This window comes from Lolium perenne, chromosome 7 (assembly GCF_019359855.2).
Source record: "Lolium perenne isolate Kyuss_39 chromosome 7, Kyuss_2.0, whole genome shotgun sequence".
Classification (NCBI taxonomy): Eukaryota; Viridiplantae; Streptophyta; class Magnoliopsida; order Poales; family Poaceae; genus Lolium; species Lolium perenne.
Window position 1 is genome coordinate 109296018 of NC_067250.2, and position 17195 is coordinate 109313212.

Consider the following 17195-nt stretch of genomic DNA (forward strand, 5'->3'; position numbering starts at 1 on the left):
AGATATAAATTGATAATCAACATAACATGGTATTCTCTATTCATCGGATCCCAACAAACACAACATATAGAATTACAGATAGATGATCTTGATCATGTTCGGCAGCTCACAAGACCCGACAATTAAGCACAATGGGGAGAAGACAACCATCTAGCTACTGCTATGGACCCATAGTCCAGGGATAGACTACTCACACATCACTCCGGAGGCGACCATGGCGGCGTAGAGTCCTCCGGGAGATGATTCCCCTCTCCGGCAGGGTGCCGGAGGCGATCTCCTGAATCCCCCGAGATGGGATTGGCGGCGGCGGCGTCTCTGGAAGGTTTTCCGTATCGTGGCTCTCGGTACTGGGGGTTTCACGACGAAGGCTATTTGTAGGCGGAAGGGCAGGTCAAGGGGCGTCACGAGGGGCCCACACCCTAGGTCGGCGCGGCCAGGGCTTGGGCCGTGCCGCCCTATGGTGTCGCCACCTCGTGGCCCCACTTCGTCTCCTCTTCGGTCTTCTGGAAGCTTCGTGGCAAAATAGGACCCTGGGCGTTGATTTCGTCCAATTCCGAGAATATTTCCTTACTAGGATTTCTGAAACCAAAAACAGCAACTGGCACTTCGGCATCTTGTTAATAGGTTAGTTCCAGAAAATGCACGAATATGACATAAAGTGTGCATAAAACATGTAGATAACATCAATAATGTGGCATGGAACATAAGAAATTATCGATACGTCAGAGACGTATCAGCATCCCCAAGCTTAGTTCCTGCTCGTCCCGAGCAGGTAAACGATAAACAAAGATAATTTCTGGAGTGACATGCCATCATAACCTTGATCATACTATTGTAAAGCATATGTAGTGAATGCAGCGATCAAAACAATGTATATGACATGAGTAAACAAGTGAATCATATAGCAAAGACTTTTCATGAATAGTACTTCAAGACAAGCATCAATAAGTCTTGCATAAGAGTTAACTCATAAAGGATTAATTCATAGTAAAAGCATTGAAGCAACACAAAGGAAGATGAAGTTTCAGCGGTTGCTTTCAACTCGTAACATGTATATCTCATGGATATTGTCAACATAGAGTAATATAACAAGTGCAATATGCAAGTATGTAGGAATCAATGCACAGTTCACACAAGTGTTTGCTTCTTGAGGTGGAGAGAGATAGGTGAACTGACTCAACAATAAAAGTAAAAGAATGGTCCTTCAAAGAGGAAAAGCATCGATTGCTATATTTGTGCTAGAGCTTTGATTTTGAAAACATATAGAGAGCAATAAAAGTAAAATTTTGAGAGGTGTTTGTTGTTGTCAAAGAATGGTAGTGGGCACTCTAACCCCCTTGCCAGACAAACCTTCAAAAAGCGGCTCCCATTTTATTTTATTTTTGTGTGGCACTCCTTCCAACCTTTCTTTCACAAACCATGGCTAACCGAATCCTTCGGGTGCCTGCCAACAATCTCATACCATGAAGGAGTGCCTTTTTATTTTAGTTTTATTATGATGACACTCCTCCCCACCTTTGCTTTCTCAATCCATGGCTAACCGAATCCTTCGGGTGCCGTCCAACAATCACATACCATGGAGGAGTGTCTATTTTTATTAATTAATTTGGGACTGGGAATCCCATTGCCAGCTCTTTTTGCAAAATTATTGGATAAGCGGATGAAGCCACTAGTCCATTGGTGAAAGTTGCCCAACAAGATTGAAAGATAAACACCACATACTTCCTCATGAGCTATAAAACATTGACACAAATCAGAGGTAATAAATTTTGAATTGTTTAAAGGTAGCACTCAAGCAATTTACTTTGGAATGGCGGAGAAATACCATGTAGTAGGTAGGTATGGTGGACACAAATGGCATAGTGGTTGGCTCAAGTATTTGGATGCATGAGAAGTATTCCCTCTCGATACAAGGTTTAGGCTAGCAAGGTTATTTGAAACAAACACAAGGATGAAGCGGTGCAGCAAAACTCACATAAAAGACACATTGTAAACATTATAAGACTCTACACCGTCTTCCTTGTTGTTCAAACTCAATACTAGAAATTATCTAGACCTTAGAGAGACCAAATATGCAAACCAAATTTTAGCATGCTCTATGTATTTCTTCATTAATGGGTGCAAAGCATATGATGCAAGAGCTTAAACATGAGCACAACAATTGCCAAGTATCACATTATCCAAGACATTTTAGCAATTACTACATGTATCATTTTCCAATTCCAACCATATAACAATTTAACGAAGAAGAAACTTTGCCATGAATATTATGAGTAAAGCCTAAGGACATACTTGTCCATATGCTATAGCGGAGCGTGTCTCTCTCCCACACAGTGAATGCTAGGATCCATTTTATTCAAACAAAACAAAAACAAAAACAAACCGACGCTCCAAGCAAAGCACATAAGCTGTGATGGAATAAAAATATAGTTTCAGGGGAGGAACCTGATAATGTTGTCGATGAAGAAGGGGATGCCTTGGGCATCCCCAAGCTTAGACGCTTGAGTCTTCTTGATATATGCAGGGGTGAACCACCGGGGCATCCCCAAGCTTAGAGCTTTCACTCTCCTTGATCATGTTGTATCATCTCCCTCTCTTGATCCTTGAAAACTTCCTCCACACCAAACTTAGAACAACTCATTAGAGGGCTAGTGCACAATCAAAATATACATGTTCAGAGGTGACATAATCATTCTTAACACTTCTGGACATTGCACAAAGCTACTGAAAGTCAATGGAATCGAAATATCCATCGAACATAACAAAACTGGCAATGCGAAATAAAAGGCAGAATCTGTCAAAACAGAACAGTTCGTATTGACGAATTTTATCGAGGCACCAGACTTGCTCAAATGAAAATTCTCAAATTGAATGAAAGTTGCGTACATATCTGAGGATCACTCACGTAAATTGGCATAATTTTCTGAGTTACCTACAGAGAATTTTGCCCAGATTCGTGACAGCAAAGAAATCTGTTTCTGCGCAGTAATCCAAATCTAGTATGAACTTTACTATCAACGACTTTACTTGGCACAACAAAACACTAAACTAAGATAAGGAGAGGTTGCTACGGTAGTAAACAACTTCCAAGACACAAAATAAAAACAAAGGTACTGTAGTAAAATAAACACATGGGTTATCTCCCAAGAAGTTTTTTCTTTATAGCCATTAAGATGGGCTCAGCAGTTTTAATGATGCACTCGCAAGAAATAGTATTTGAAGCAAAAGAGAGCATAAAGAGGCAAATTCAAAACAAATTTAAACCTAACATGCTTCCTATGAAAAGGAATCTTGTAAATAAACAAGTCAATGAAGAACAAAGTGAATAGCATAGGAAGACAAAACAAGTGTAACTTCAAAAATTTCAGCATATAGAGAGGTATTTTAGTCACATGAAAATTTCTACAACCATATTTTCCTCTCTCATAATAATTTCCAGTAGCATCATGAACAAACTCAACAATATAACTATCACATAAAGCATTCTTATTGTGAGTATCATGCATAAAATTATTACTCTCCACATAAGCATAATCAATTTTATTAGTTGTAGTGGGAGCAAATTCAACAAAGTGGCTATCATCATATATAGGAGGCATATTGTAATCATAAAAGAAAATTTTCTCCTCAATGCTTGGGGGACTAAAAAGATCATGCTCATCAAAGCCAGCTTCCCCAAGCTTAGAATTTTCCATAGCATTAGCAACAATGGTGTTCAAAGCATTAATAGTAATAACATTCCCATTAGCATGCATATAAAGTTCCATGGGTTTTTTAATTCCCTCTTCAAACACATCATGTCCTAATTCAAGATAAAGTTCATAAAGATCTCTCATATTTTTGTTGTTTTCCATTATGCTTAACTAGTGAAACAAAAACATGCATGATATTAAGTAAAGTAAAACAAGTAACTAATTTTTTTGTGTTTTTAATATGGAGAACTAGATAGCAAATAAAGTAAAGCTAGCAACTAATTTTTTTTGTATTTTGATTTAGTGCAGCAAACAAAGTAGTAAATAAAACTAAGCAAGAAAAAAACAAAGTAAAGAGATTGGGATGTGGAGACTCCCCTTGCAGCGTGTCTTGATCTCCCCGGCAACGGCGCCAGAAAAAGAGCTGGCGTGTAGTTGACGTGGGAGTTAGAGATCTTTGTGGTGTTATTTTTCTTCAGATCCCCGGCAACGGCGCCAGAAAAAGAGCTTGATACGCGTACAGCACGCGTCCGTTGGGAACCCCAAGAGGAAGGTGTGATGCGTACAGCGGCAAGTTTTCCCTCAGTATGAAACCAAGGTTTATCGAACCAGTAGGAGCCAAGAAGCACGTTGAAGGTTGATGGCGGCGAGATGTAGTGCGGCGCAACACCAGGGATTCCGGCGCCAACGTGGAACCTGCACAACACAAACCAAGTACTTTGCCCCAACGAAACAGCGAGGTTGTCAATCTCACCGGCTTGCTGTAACAAAGGATTAGATGTATAGTGTGGATGATGATCGTTTGCAGAAAAAGCAGAGAAACGATTGCGAAGTAGATTGTATTTCAGTAAAGAGAATTGGACCGGGGTCCACAGTTCACTAGAGGTGTCTCTCCCATAAGATAAACAGCATGTTGGGTGAACAAATTACAGTTGGGCAATTGACAAATAAAGAGGGCATGACCATGCACATACATATTATGATGAGTATTGTGAGATTTAATTGGGCATTACGACAAAGTACATAGACCGCTATCCAGCATGCATCTATGCCTAAAAAGTCCACCTTCAGGTTATCATCCGAACCCCCTCCAGTATTAAGTTGCTAACAACAGACAATTGCATTAAGTATTGCGCGTAATGTAATCAGTAACTACATCCTCGAACATAGCACCAATGTTTTATCCCTAGTGGCAACAGCACATCCATAATCTTAGAGATTTCTGTCACTTCCCCAGATTCACGGAGACATGAACCCACTATCGAGCATAAATACTCCCTCTTGGAGTTACAAGCATCTACTTGGCCAGAGCATCTACTAGTAACGAAGAGCATGCAAGATCATAAACAACACATAGATATAAATTGATAATCAACATAACATGGTATTCTCTATTCATCGGATCCCAACAAACACAACATATAGAATTACAGATAAATGATCTTGATCATGTTCGGCAGCTCACAAGACCCGACAATTAAGCACAATGGGGAGAAGACAACCATCTAGCTACTGCTATGGACCCATAGTCCAGGGGTAGACTACTCACACATCACTCCGGAGGCGACCATGGCAGCGTAGAGTCCTCCGGGAGATGATTCCCCTCTCCGGCAGGGTGCGGCGGCGTCTCTGGAAGGTTTTCCGTATCGTGGCTCTCGGTACTGGGGGTTTCGCGACGAAGGCTATTTGTAGGCGGAAGGGCAGGTCAAGGGGCGTCACGAGGGGCCCACACCCTAGGTCGGCGCGGCCAGGGCTTGGGCCGCGCCGCCCTATGGTGTCGCCACCTCGTGGCCCCACTTCGTCTCCTCTTCGGTCTTCTGGAAGCTTCGTGGCAAAATAGGACCCTGGGCGTTGATTTCGTCTAATTCCGAGAATATTTCCTTACTAGGATTTCTGAAACCAAAAACAGCAGAAAACAGCAACTGGCACTTCGGCATCTTGTTAATAGGTTAGTTCCAGAAAATGCACGAATATGACATAAAGTGTGCATAAAACATGTAGATAACATCAATAATGTGGCATGGAACATAAGAAATTATCGATACGTCGGAGACGTATCAGCCTGCGGTGACCCGGAATACCACTTCATGTTGTAGTATACAAGTCGTTGATATGATCTACATGAAGGGACTTCTTCACAAATATCACATCCCTCAGAGTGGTACAACAGAAATATTGCAGGTCATAACACTCCAGATAATATTACAAACATGGTCTTAACAAGTTGGTATTCTCACAGGTCCAATGAGAACACCCTACGATATTACTTAAGTACTTTTACAACTCCACTTAAGAATCATAATGAGCTCAACAACTTATTTAAGTATGCCACTACGCTGCTCGGCTCTGATAGAACTAAGGTGAGACTCTATTCTTCCGCTTCGGTGTTGTTAACTCCATAGACTATCCCATAGTCCATGCCTTCTACTCCTCCTGTCAGGTCAAGCTCTTCGTAGACCAACTAGTAGTCCCCTTCCGGTGCTACGATGCAGGCCTCCTCTTCATTGTCACAGTCTAGCAAGGGTGTCGAAAGAAAGTGAGTACAGAGGTACTCAACAAGTTCAAAAGAGAAAAGGTGTTTGATGCACTAGCTACAACCATTGATCAAAAAATCTCAAGTCAATGCATGTTTCGAAAACATTTCTTCAAAAGGTTTATTTTATTCTGAAAACTATGCCCGCCAGTCTTCACAGGTTGACCAGAACTTCACGGAGTTCCTTTCCTGTCGTGTTCGTAGTTCCCTTCCCGGAACTGGGAGTGACAAGCCACAATTTGATACACTCTGTAGAGGTGCGTTACTTTTCCCATAAGAGAACTTATCCTTGTTGCCAACCGGGCATACTTTCCCGTCCACACTTCCTTGGTGTGAGGCCCGGCATAAGAACCAAGCCAATCACTGCCTTCTCCGCGATCCCTGATGTCTAAGCATGCTTCTATTCCTGTAGACAGTGTTGGGCCTCCAAGAGTAGAGGTTTGTAGAACAACAACAAGTTTCCCTTAAGTGAATCAACCAAGGTTTATCGAACTCAGGGAGGTAGTGGTCAAAGATATCCCTCTCAAGCAACCCTGCAATTAAGATACAAGAAGTCTCTTGTGTCCCCAACACACCTAATACACTTGTCAGATGTATAGGTGCACTAGTTCGGCGAAGAGATAGTGAAATACAGGTAATATGGATGATTATAAGTGGTAATTGCAATCTGAAATAAAGATGGCAACAAGCAAACATGTAACAGAACTTGTTGGAAACGGTGTTTCAATGCTTAGAAACAAGGCCTAGGGATCATACTTTCACTAGTGGACACTCTCAACATTGATCACATAAATAAATAACTTCTCTTCACTTGTGCTACTTCCTCACACTCTCTTGTTGGATAACAAACACCATTCATTGTGTAGGGCTACAAAAGCACACCTCAAGCCGGTGTAAACAAGCTCCACAACATCCGGAGTTCATATTAAAGTAACCTCTAGAGTGCATAATAGACCGTTGCAATTTAGACCGAGTACTAACATAGCATACATACTGTCAACAATAGCTATGAAAGGGGGAATAGATCGCATCAATACTATCATAGTAATAGTTAACTTCATAATCTACAAGAGATTACAATCATAACCTACGCCAAGTACTACATGATGCACACACTGTCCTCTTTACATCATGGAGGAGGAATAGACTACTTTAATAACATCACTAGAGTAGCACATAGATTAATAGTGATACAAAGCTCATGATCACATAAAGATCACATGGGAGAGAGAGATGAACCACATAGCTACCGGTAGAGCCCTCAGCCTCGGGGGAGAACTACTCCCTCCTCATCATGGGAGTCAGCAGCGGCGATGAAGATGGCGGTGGAGTCGATGGAGATGGATTCCGGGGGCACTTCCCCGTCCCGGCAGCGTGCCGGAACAGAGACTTCTGTCCCCCGAAACTTGTCTTTGCGATGGCGGCGGCATCCCTAGAGTCTTTCTAGAGTTTCATCGATTCGTATCGGGTTTTTAGGTCGCGAGGGATTTTATAGGCGAAGAGGCAGCGCAAGGGGGTGCCTGGGGGGCCACCCCATAGGGCGGCGCGCCACCCCTCCTAGGCCGCGCCGCAGTGTGGTGTGGGCCCCCCTTGGCCCTTCTCCGTCTCCCCTTTGGTGTTCTGGTCCGTCTCGGTGAAATAAGATGTTTGGCTTTTGTTTCGTCGAATTCCGAGAATATTGCCCGAACAGCCTTTCTGGAACCAAAAACAGCAGAAAACAGGAACTGACACTTCGGCATCTTGTTAATAGGTTATTTCCGGGAAATGCATAAAATCATTATAAAGTGTGAGCAAAACATGTAGGTATTGTCATAAAACTAGCATGGAACATCAGAAATTATAGATACGTTGGAGACGTATCAATACCGCAGACCCACCCTTTTGTAAGTCTGTCATGTCCTTTATCTATAGGTAGACTAACACATGCATTTGTTCTCTCCTTCACCATTAAGGTAGACTGATACGAACAATTCACATGCCTGGTCCTGTGCACTATAGATAGACTAACCCGGACAACCCTTACAATCCATCATAGACCTTTAATAAGTCTGCCCTCTCCTATATCTAATGGTAGACTCGTACCGACCACTGTCCTCACCTTTACCAATAGATAGACTGATACAGGCAACCCTTATCACTAGTCCGTCGATATGCGAGAGGGAAAAGATACAACTGACTTCCCCAGAGCCATTATAGATCTCATGGTTAACGCGAAATGTACGGCGCTAGAATCAATAGACGGCATTGTTGTTCAGTCCTAGATGAGTAGAACCCTTGCAATGGAACCTCCACCATCAACACATACCATGGTTCCATTGCCAACCACATAGTCATATTCATAATTGGAAAAGTAACATTTGATTTTCAATGCAGGAGTGATAAGTATATAGCTCTGCGAGTAAATTGATAGAACATAATCAAGATGACATGAGCAAAAGTGAACTTGCCTGGTGACTGCGAGATAGTGCAGTTCGATGTTTTGGATGGAACCTGGACCTCGGGTTCTGTAAAGAAGCATCATTGTTCGGTAAGGACAATGTTATAAAATCCAAATGATGCATGCATGGTGCAATATTTTATGTTCAATCCCTTTCCCCAGAGTACCTATTAAGATTTGGATGATTTAAGTTTGGTTTAAATATTTATGCCTTTGGCAGTAATTTATAATTCTTTTATATTGTTTTCTTATAAAAGAAAAGATTTTAGAATTAATAAAATTTACCTTTGAAAATATCAACCTTAAATGAAAAGGTTAATCATAATAGAATATTTCTCTTTTTGTAAATATTACATTTTGAAAATATTAAAGTTATTTGGAATTTTCCTTGATTTTATATATTCAAGGAAAATTGCAAATTTGAATTTTCCATTTTAAATTTATATCCAAAATTCTTAAATTTGAATTCTCATTGTTTATTGCATTTCACATTTTATTTTGGTTAAGGAATATATTCTATGAGTTTTTCATATTTTCCTTGAATTTTTGGAGGCTTAAATAATTTGTTTGGAATTTTACAAAATTTAGGGGTTATTTGGAATTGTGAAATTACTAAAATGCCCCTGGCCTATTTAATTAATCCACTTGTCCCATTTGGGTCGGCCCACTTAGCCGAACCAAACCAACTCGGTGGGGATCTGATCGAGTCGGCCCACTCCACTCGTCTCTCTCTCTCTCGCAACCCTAACCCTAACCCCTGGCGACACCGTGGCGATGGCGTCGCTGACACGCTTCGGCCAGCTCCAGCCATCCCCGGCCACGCCACCGACATCGCTCGAACCACCACGCGACGATATTTTGATATGTCCGTGTGGATTCATCGACTTCTTCCTCCTTCTCCAGATCGCCACCATCCTGGATCTGGAGACAAATTTCCTCCGACGATCTGATGTCTCCAGCGAGCTGTGGTTGCCGTCGTCGTCTCTCGCATGCACCTGAGACTGTCCTGGCGTGGGTGATGCCATGGCATCGCTTGTGCCGTCGTCTCCAGGGCGTTGTGATGTGGGTTTGGAGTCGTCGGCATAACGCCGTCGTCTACCTTGGACTTGCAGCTGATACGACCGCGCGAGCACTACCTCGCCATGACGTAGCCTCTGCTTCCAGGCATAGGTACGTCCTTCAGGTTCTCCTCCCTCTCTTCTCCTTGTTTGTGCGCCTCCATGTCTCTGTTTCTCTTCTTCTCCTCTCGCCAAGCTTCCCGATGATCCAAGGATCATGCAGGACATTGCTGCTGATGCCCTTTGCATCAAATCCTTCCTCTACGCAAGCCCTGGCCAGCCCACATCATTACTGGTCACTAGCCAAGTTTGTATGCTGCTCTGTGATGTTCATCTCATGGCTGTGCTGCTCCCTTTGCTACTTCTATGCTATGCTATGCTCAGGCTTACTAGTGCTATACTCTTGCTTGTCTAGGTTTACTGCTATGCAATTGCTTGCTGGTGATACTTGCTATTAGTACTGGCTGATATCTTGACACTTGTGCTGCCTGTGATGATCTCCTGTGTCTTGCACATGATCCAATTCATCCATTGGATCAAAAGATACAAGTGGCTAGGCTCTTTGTCTTGTCTGGTTTTTGCTCTAGCCATTTCGTTAAACTGTGCTTCCAATTGATGGTTGTCTATCTCTCTGATTGGCTTGTGATGCTATTGGTGCCTTACCAGTGGCTTATGTGCATGCTTAATGGATAATTAAGCTACTTATGCTTGCATTAATACTTGGTTAAATAGTTTTGGTAGCCAGATAGGCTTTACTGAAGCAATTGCTTCAGTAAACCTTCTGTGTATGTCATGCTGTTGCCATGTATTGATTTCTGTCAGTTATCTTTGATGAACCATGTGTTGGTAGTGATTCAATTACATTAACAGTGGCTTACATGAATTCCAATATGCTTTTGGAATAAATTTACTTGTCTGAACCTATATGGTAATGAAGACAACTAGCTTGTGTGGCTAAGTTTGCTTGTTAGTCTAGTGTTGTGACCTCAGTAGCTTGCTAGTGCATCTGGTTGCATCCTATTTGGCTATTTGGTGGATTTTATGAAAAGATAACTAAACTCCACAGTTGGGAATCATATGTATGAATGCCCTGTGGATGCTTTTGATGAAAAACTGGGTTGATCTGATGGTTTAACACACCAGATGGTGCTAGGTTCATTAGTTGGCTACTGTTCTAGGGTTTTAGTGACTTGGATGGCTAGTACTAGATATACTGATGCATATCCAGTGACCAACTCTCTGGTTCTTGGTCTGGCCTCTTCTTCCTAGCATCAGTTGGTGAATACCAAGTGATGAGATACCCCGTGGAGCATCTCCTTGCTGCTTGTGACGGTAAAGCACTCGTCCGTTGGGAACCCCAAGAGGAAGGTGTGATGCGTACAGCGGCAAGTTTTTCCCTCAGTAAGAAACCAAGGTTATCGAACCAGTAGGAGCCAAGAAGCACGTTGAGGGTTGATTGCTGCGGAGTGTAGTGCGGCGCAACACCAGGGATTCCGGCGCCAACGTGGAACCTGCACAACACAACCAAAGTACTTTGCCCCAACTTAACAGTGAGGTTGTCAATCTCACCGGCTTGTTGTAACAAAGGATTAGATGTATAGTGTGGATGATGATGTTTGCAGAAAACAGTAGAACGAGTATTGCAGTAGATTGTATTCGATGTAAAAGAATGGACCGGGGTCCACAGTTCACTAGTGGTGTCTCTCCCACAAGAAATAGCATGTTGGGTGAACAAATTACAGTTGGGCAATTGACAAATAAAGATGGCATGACAATGCACATACATGTTATGATGAGTAGTGTGAAATTCAATTGGGCATTACGACAAAGTACATGACCGCTATCCAGCATGCATCAATGCCTAAAAAGTCCACCTTCAGGTTATCATCCGAACCCCTTCCAGTATTAAGTTGCAAACAACAGACAATTGCATTAAGTATGGTGCGTTATGTAATCAACAAATACATCCTTAGACATAGCATTGATGTTTTATCCCTAGTGGAAATAGCACATCCACAACCTTAGAACTTTCTGTCACTGTCCCAGATTTAATGGAGGCATGAACCCACTATCGAGCATAAATACTCCCTCTTGGAGTTACAAGTAACGACTTGGCCAGAGCCTCTACTAATAACGGAGTGTTGGAGATATGCCCAAGAGGCAATAATAAAATGGTTATTATAATATATCTTTAAGTTTATGATAATGTTTACATACCATGCTATAATTGTATTAACCGAAACATTGATACATGTGTGTTATGTGAACAACAAGGAGTCCCTAGTAAAGCCTCTTGTATAACTAGCTTGTTGATTAATAGATGATCATGGTTTCGTGATCATGAATATTGGATGTTATTAATAACAAGGTTATGTCATTATATGAATGATGTAATGGACACACCCAATTAAGCGTAGCATAAGATCACGTCATTAAGTTATTTGCTATAAGCTTTCGATACATAGTTACCTAGTCCTTATGACCATGAGATCATGTAAATCACTTATACCGGAAAGGTACTTTGATTACATCAAACGCCACTGCGTAAATGGGTGGTTATAAAGGTGGGATTAAGTATCCGGAAAGTATGAGTTGAGGCATATGGATCAACAGTGGGATTTGTCCATCCCGATGACAGATAGATATACTCTGGGCCCTCTCGGTGGAATGTCGTCTAATGTCTTGCAAGCATATGAATAAGTTCATAAGAGACCACATACCACGGTACGAGTAAAGAGTACTTGTCAGGAGACGAGGTTGAACAAGGTATAGAGTGATACCGATGATCAAACCTCGGACAAGTAAAATATCGCGTGACAAAGGGAATTGGTATCGTATGTGAATGGTTCATTCGATCACTGAAGTCATCGTTGAATATGTGGGAGCCATTATGGATCTCCAGATCCCGCTATTGGTTATTGGTCGGAGAGAGTACTCAACCATGTCCGCATAGTTCGCGAACCGTAGGGTGACACACTTAAGGTTTGATGTTGAAATGGTAGAACTTGAATATGGAATGGAGTTTGAAGTTTTGTTCGAAGTCCCGGATGAGATCCCGGACATCACGAGGAGTTCCGGAATGGTCCGGAGAATAAGATTCCAGATATAATGTTCATGCTCAACGCGGGTACAAAATAACAATTATTTAGGCTTAAAACTAATCCCGAAGGTAGATGTAGAGGAAGTGTGCCGACTGCGATCACAATGACCTTGGATCTGTTTCCAACGCGCATCGTCACTTCATCTTTCAGTAGTCTTCGTTTATTCTTTAGTTCCTTTGTCGAGTTACAAATATGAGCAACCAAACCAGTATCAAATACCCAGGTACTAGAACGAGGACCAGTGAGATAAACATCTATAACATGTATATCAGATATACCTTCTTCCTTCTTCTTGACAAGGCCGCTCTTCAGATCAGCCAGATACTTGGAGCAATTACGCTTCCAGTGTCCCTTCTCCTTGCAGTAATAGCACTCATCATCAGGCTTAGGGCCGTTCTTAGGTTTCATAGGAGGCATGGCAGCTTTCTTGCCACCCTTCTTGAATTTTCCCTTAGACTTGCCCTGTTTCTTGAAACTGGTGGTCTTGTTGACCATCAACACTTGGTGCTCTTTCTTGATCTCAATCTCAGCAGCTTTTAGCATGCCAAAGAGTTCAGGTAACTCCTTGTTCATGTTCTGCATATTGTAGTTCATCACAAAGTTCTTGTAACTTGGTGGCAGTGATTGAAGGACACGATTAATCCCCAGTCTGTTAGGAATCACTATTCCCAAGTCACTGAGTTTCTTCGCATGCCGGTCATGGCGAGCATGTGCTCACTAACGGAGCTGCCTTCTTCCATCATGCAGCTGAAGAATTGTTTCGATGCTTCATAGCATTCCACGGCCGCATGAGTCTCGAAAATAGCTTTAAGCTCTTTCATCAACTCATGAGGATCGTGGTGCTCAAAATGTTTTTGAAGATCGGATTCCAGACTGCACAAGATGGCACACTGAACTTGAGAGTACCTAATTTTCCGAGTCTCGTGAACAGCTTTTACTTCATCGGTTTCAGTTTCTGCAGGAGGGTCACCTAGCGGTGCATCAAGCACATAAATTTTTATATCTTGAAGATTTCCAAAGCCTATAAGAGTAGGCTCTTATTGCTGCGGTAGACGATCACTTGCCGCTTGCAAAAGCGCGTAGAAGATCTTGATCACGGTGCCACGATCGGGCAGCACCTCCGTACTCGGTCACACGTTCGGTGTTGATGACGACGTCCTTCCCATCCAGCGGGCATCAGAAGTAGTAGATCCTCCTCGGAATCCCGGCAGCACGACGGCGTGGTGGCGGTGTCGATGGAGATCTCTGGCGGAGCTTCGCTAAGCATATGCGGGAGAAGTAGTGGAGGAGGGGTGCTAGGGTTTGGGGAGAGGGGGTGCCATGGGCGCCGGCCTCAAGGGGGCAGGGGTGGTGCGGCCAAGCCATGGCTCTGTGGTGGCCGGCCCCCTCCCCTATGCCCCTCATTATATAGGTGGAAGCCCCAAGAGTTGTAGTCCAAGTCTTCGAATAAGACCCCAACACCAAAACTTCCCAAAGGTGGGAAACCTACTCAAGGAGGGAGTCCTACCCAAGGTGGGACTCCCACCTTTTCCTTAGGTGGGGTGGCCGGCCACCATGGGTGGAATCCACCTGGGATTCCTTCCCCTTAGGGCTGGCCGGCCATGCTAGTGGAGTCCCTCCGGGATTCCACCTTCCATAGTGCCATTCTTCCGGACTTTTCCAGAACCTTCTAGAACCTGCCATAAATGCACCGGATCATTTCCAAACTTGGAATATGACTTCCTATATATGAATCTTATTCTCCGGACCATTCCGGAACTCCTCGTGATGTCCGGGATCTCATCCGGGACTTCGAACAAAACTTCGAACTCCATTCCATATTCAAGTTCTACCATTTCAACATCAAACCTTAAGTGTGTCACCCTACGGTTCGCGAACTATGCGGACATGGTTGAGTACTCTCTCCGACCAATAACCAATAGCGGGATCTGGAGATCCATAATGGCTCCCACATATTCAACGATGACTTCAGTGATCGAATGAACCATTCACATACGATACCAATTCCCTTTGTCACGCGATATTTTACTTGTCCGAGGTTTGATCATCGGTATCACTCTATACCTTGTTCAACCTCGTCTCCTAACAAGTACTCTTTACTCGTACCATGGTATGTGGTCTCTTATGAACTTATTCATATGCTTGCAAGACATTAGACGACATTCCACCGAGAGGGCCCAGAGTATATCTATCCATCATCGGGATGGACAAATCCCACTGTTGATCCATATGCCTTAACTCATACTTTCCGGATACTTAATCCCACCTTTATAACCACCCATTTACGCAGTGGCGTTTGATGTAATCAAAGTACCTTTCCGGTATAAGTGATTTACATGATCTCATGGTCATAAGGACTAGGTAACTATGTATCGAAAGCTTATAGCAAATAACTTAATGACGTGATCTTATGCTACGCTTAATTGGGTCTGTCCATTACATCATTCATATAATGACATAACCTTGTTATTAATAACATCCAATGTTCATGATCACGAAACCATGATCATCTATTAATCAACAAGCTAGTTATACAAGAGGCTTTACTAGGGACTCCTTGTTGTTCACATAACACACATGTATCAATGTTTCGGTTAATACAATTATAGCATGGTATGTAAACATTATCATAAACTTAAAGATATATTATAATAACCATTTTATTATTGCCTCTTGGGCATATCTCCAACAGTCTCCCACTTGCACTAGAGTCAATAATCTAGTTTACATTTGTAGAGATATAACACCTTGGCCTTCCGATGCTTTATCATGTTTTGTTCACGGGAGAGGTTTTAGTCAACGGACCTGACATGCTCAGAACCGTATGTATTTTGTAATTCATTTGCGTCTCAACGCATCACTCATTTCCAAATGAGTCGGCATTAAATATGTTTGGTCTTCTGGTGGAACCTTAATTCCGTGGTCTGAAATATGTCACTAATATTGTCTCACACAATATAGCTTCAAAGTTCTGACTCTGTCGGAACTACACCAAGTTCTCAAAGAACCTCTTGACTTAACATCCTTTGTCATTGTCAAAAACAATGACATACTCTGCCTTATTTTGTAGAATCCGTCACAATATTTAGAACTTTTCTAAATCTAGCATAGACAACTTCTATCTCATTGTGCTACCTTTTAAACAACACTTAGCCTAATTTGAGATTGAAATTTTATTTTCATATGTGACAAAACAAATATCGGTGCAACATCTTACAGCGATTTGTTTGTCATTTCTCCATACAAAACTATATATATATACTTGGTTCTTCTTAAGTACTCAAGAATATTCTTACAGTTTTTCAATGATCATCACATGAACCATTCTGGTACATGCTCATAACACTTTTAGAGCATAGGACATTTGATTGTGTACATATTATTCGTGATCTATAATCACTCATGTGTTTTTACTCATTGAGTGTCAGATACACTCAAGTCTTGTTAAATCTTCACATGACAAGAACATTTTCTTAATATTTCTATATTGAACTACTTCAATATCCATCCTATGTACTTTGACTTAAACTTATTTATGTGTTTCAATCTATCTTCATAGATCTTGACACTAAATTTGTTTTAGTCCATATCCTTTCATTGAAATTAATTTCTCAATGAAACCTTTTAATCAAGTATATAATTACATCATTTATAACCAACTATATTGTAACACCCCAACTTTTGCAACCTTGATTAATTGTCCTTAATGCAAAAATTAGGGGGAACACAAACTTTTTCTTTAGATTAATTAAGATGAATTGCCTTGATCTGTTTGTTATGATGAATTGCCTTGATCTGTTGGTAGATGAATTATCTTGATTTGCTTGTGAGTTTTGTCTTGAGCTACCTCATAGAACAACACCCCTGGTGGTTAAATAAGCAACTCACCAAATAAAACACATGTGTGGCTTAGGAAGAATTGTTTTCCTTTTTACTACATCAAACCTCTCTCCTGATGATAACATGGGTGTGCCATCTTGAATTTCCTCTTTGTGGTACAAGATAGCTCAATCCTACTTAATTCAAAACTTGGGATCATCTACCCCTAGCTACATCCATCTCTTATACCCACTCATCCTTGTTGGTTTTGAGGCCATGTCGACCATCTGTGTTGACAGGCTTAAAATGTTCAGACTCTAGCAGTTGATATCTAAACAACCACCACTGTTATTGTTGACTTCAATGCATGGATCTCATCTATGCAACATCCTCTTCAACCTCCACGTCTTGCATGTCTCAGTCTATCCTTGCAACTCCTATATCCAACTTAATCTCATACCTTATCCAGTGTTTCTGCACTAGATCACTTTCTTTACTTTCACCTCTTGATTTTATTCAAGTTCAATCTTCACAAAACCTAGAGTGGGAATGGTG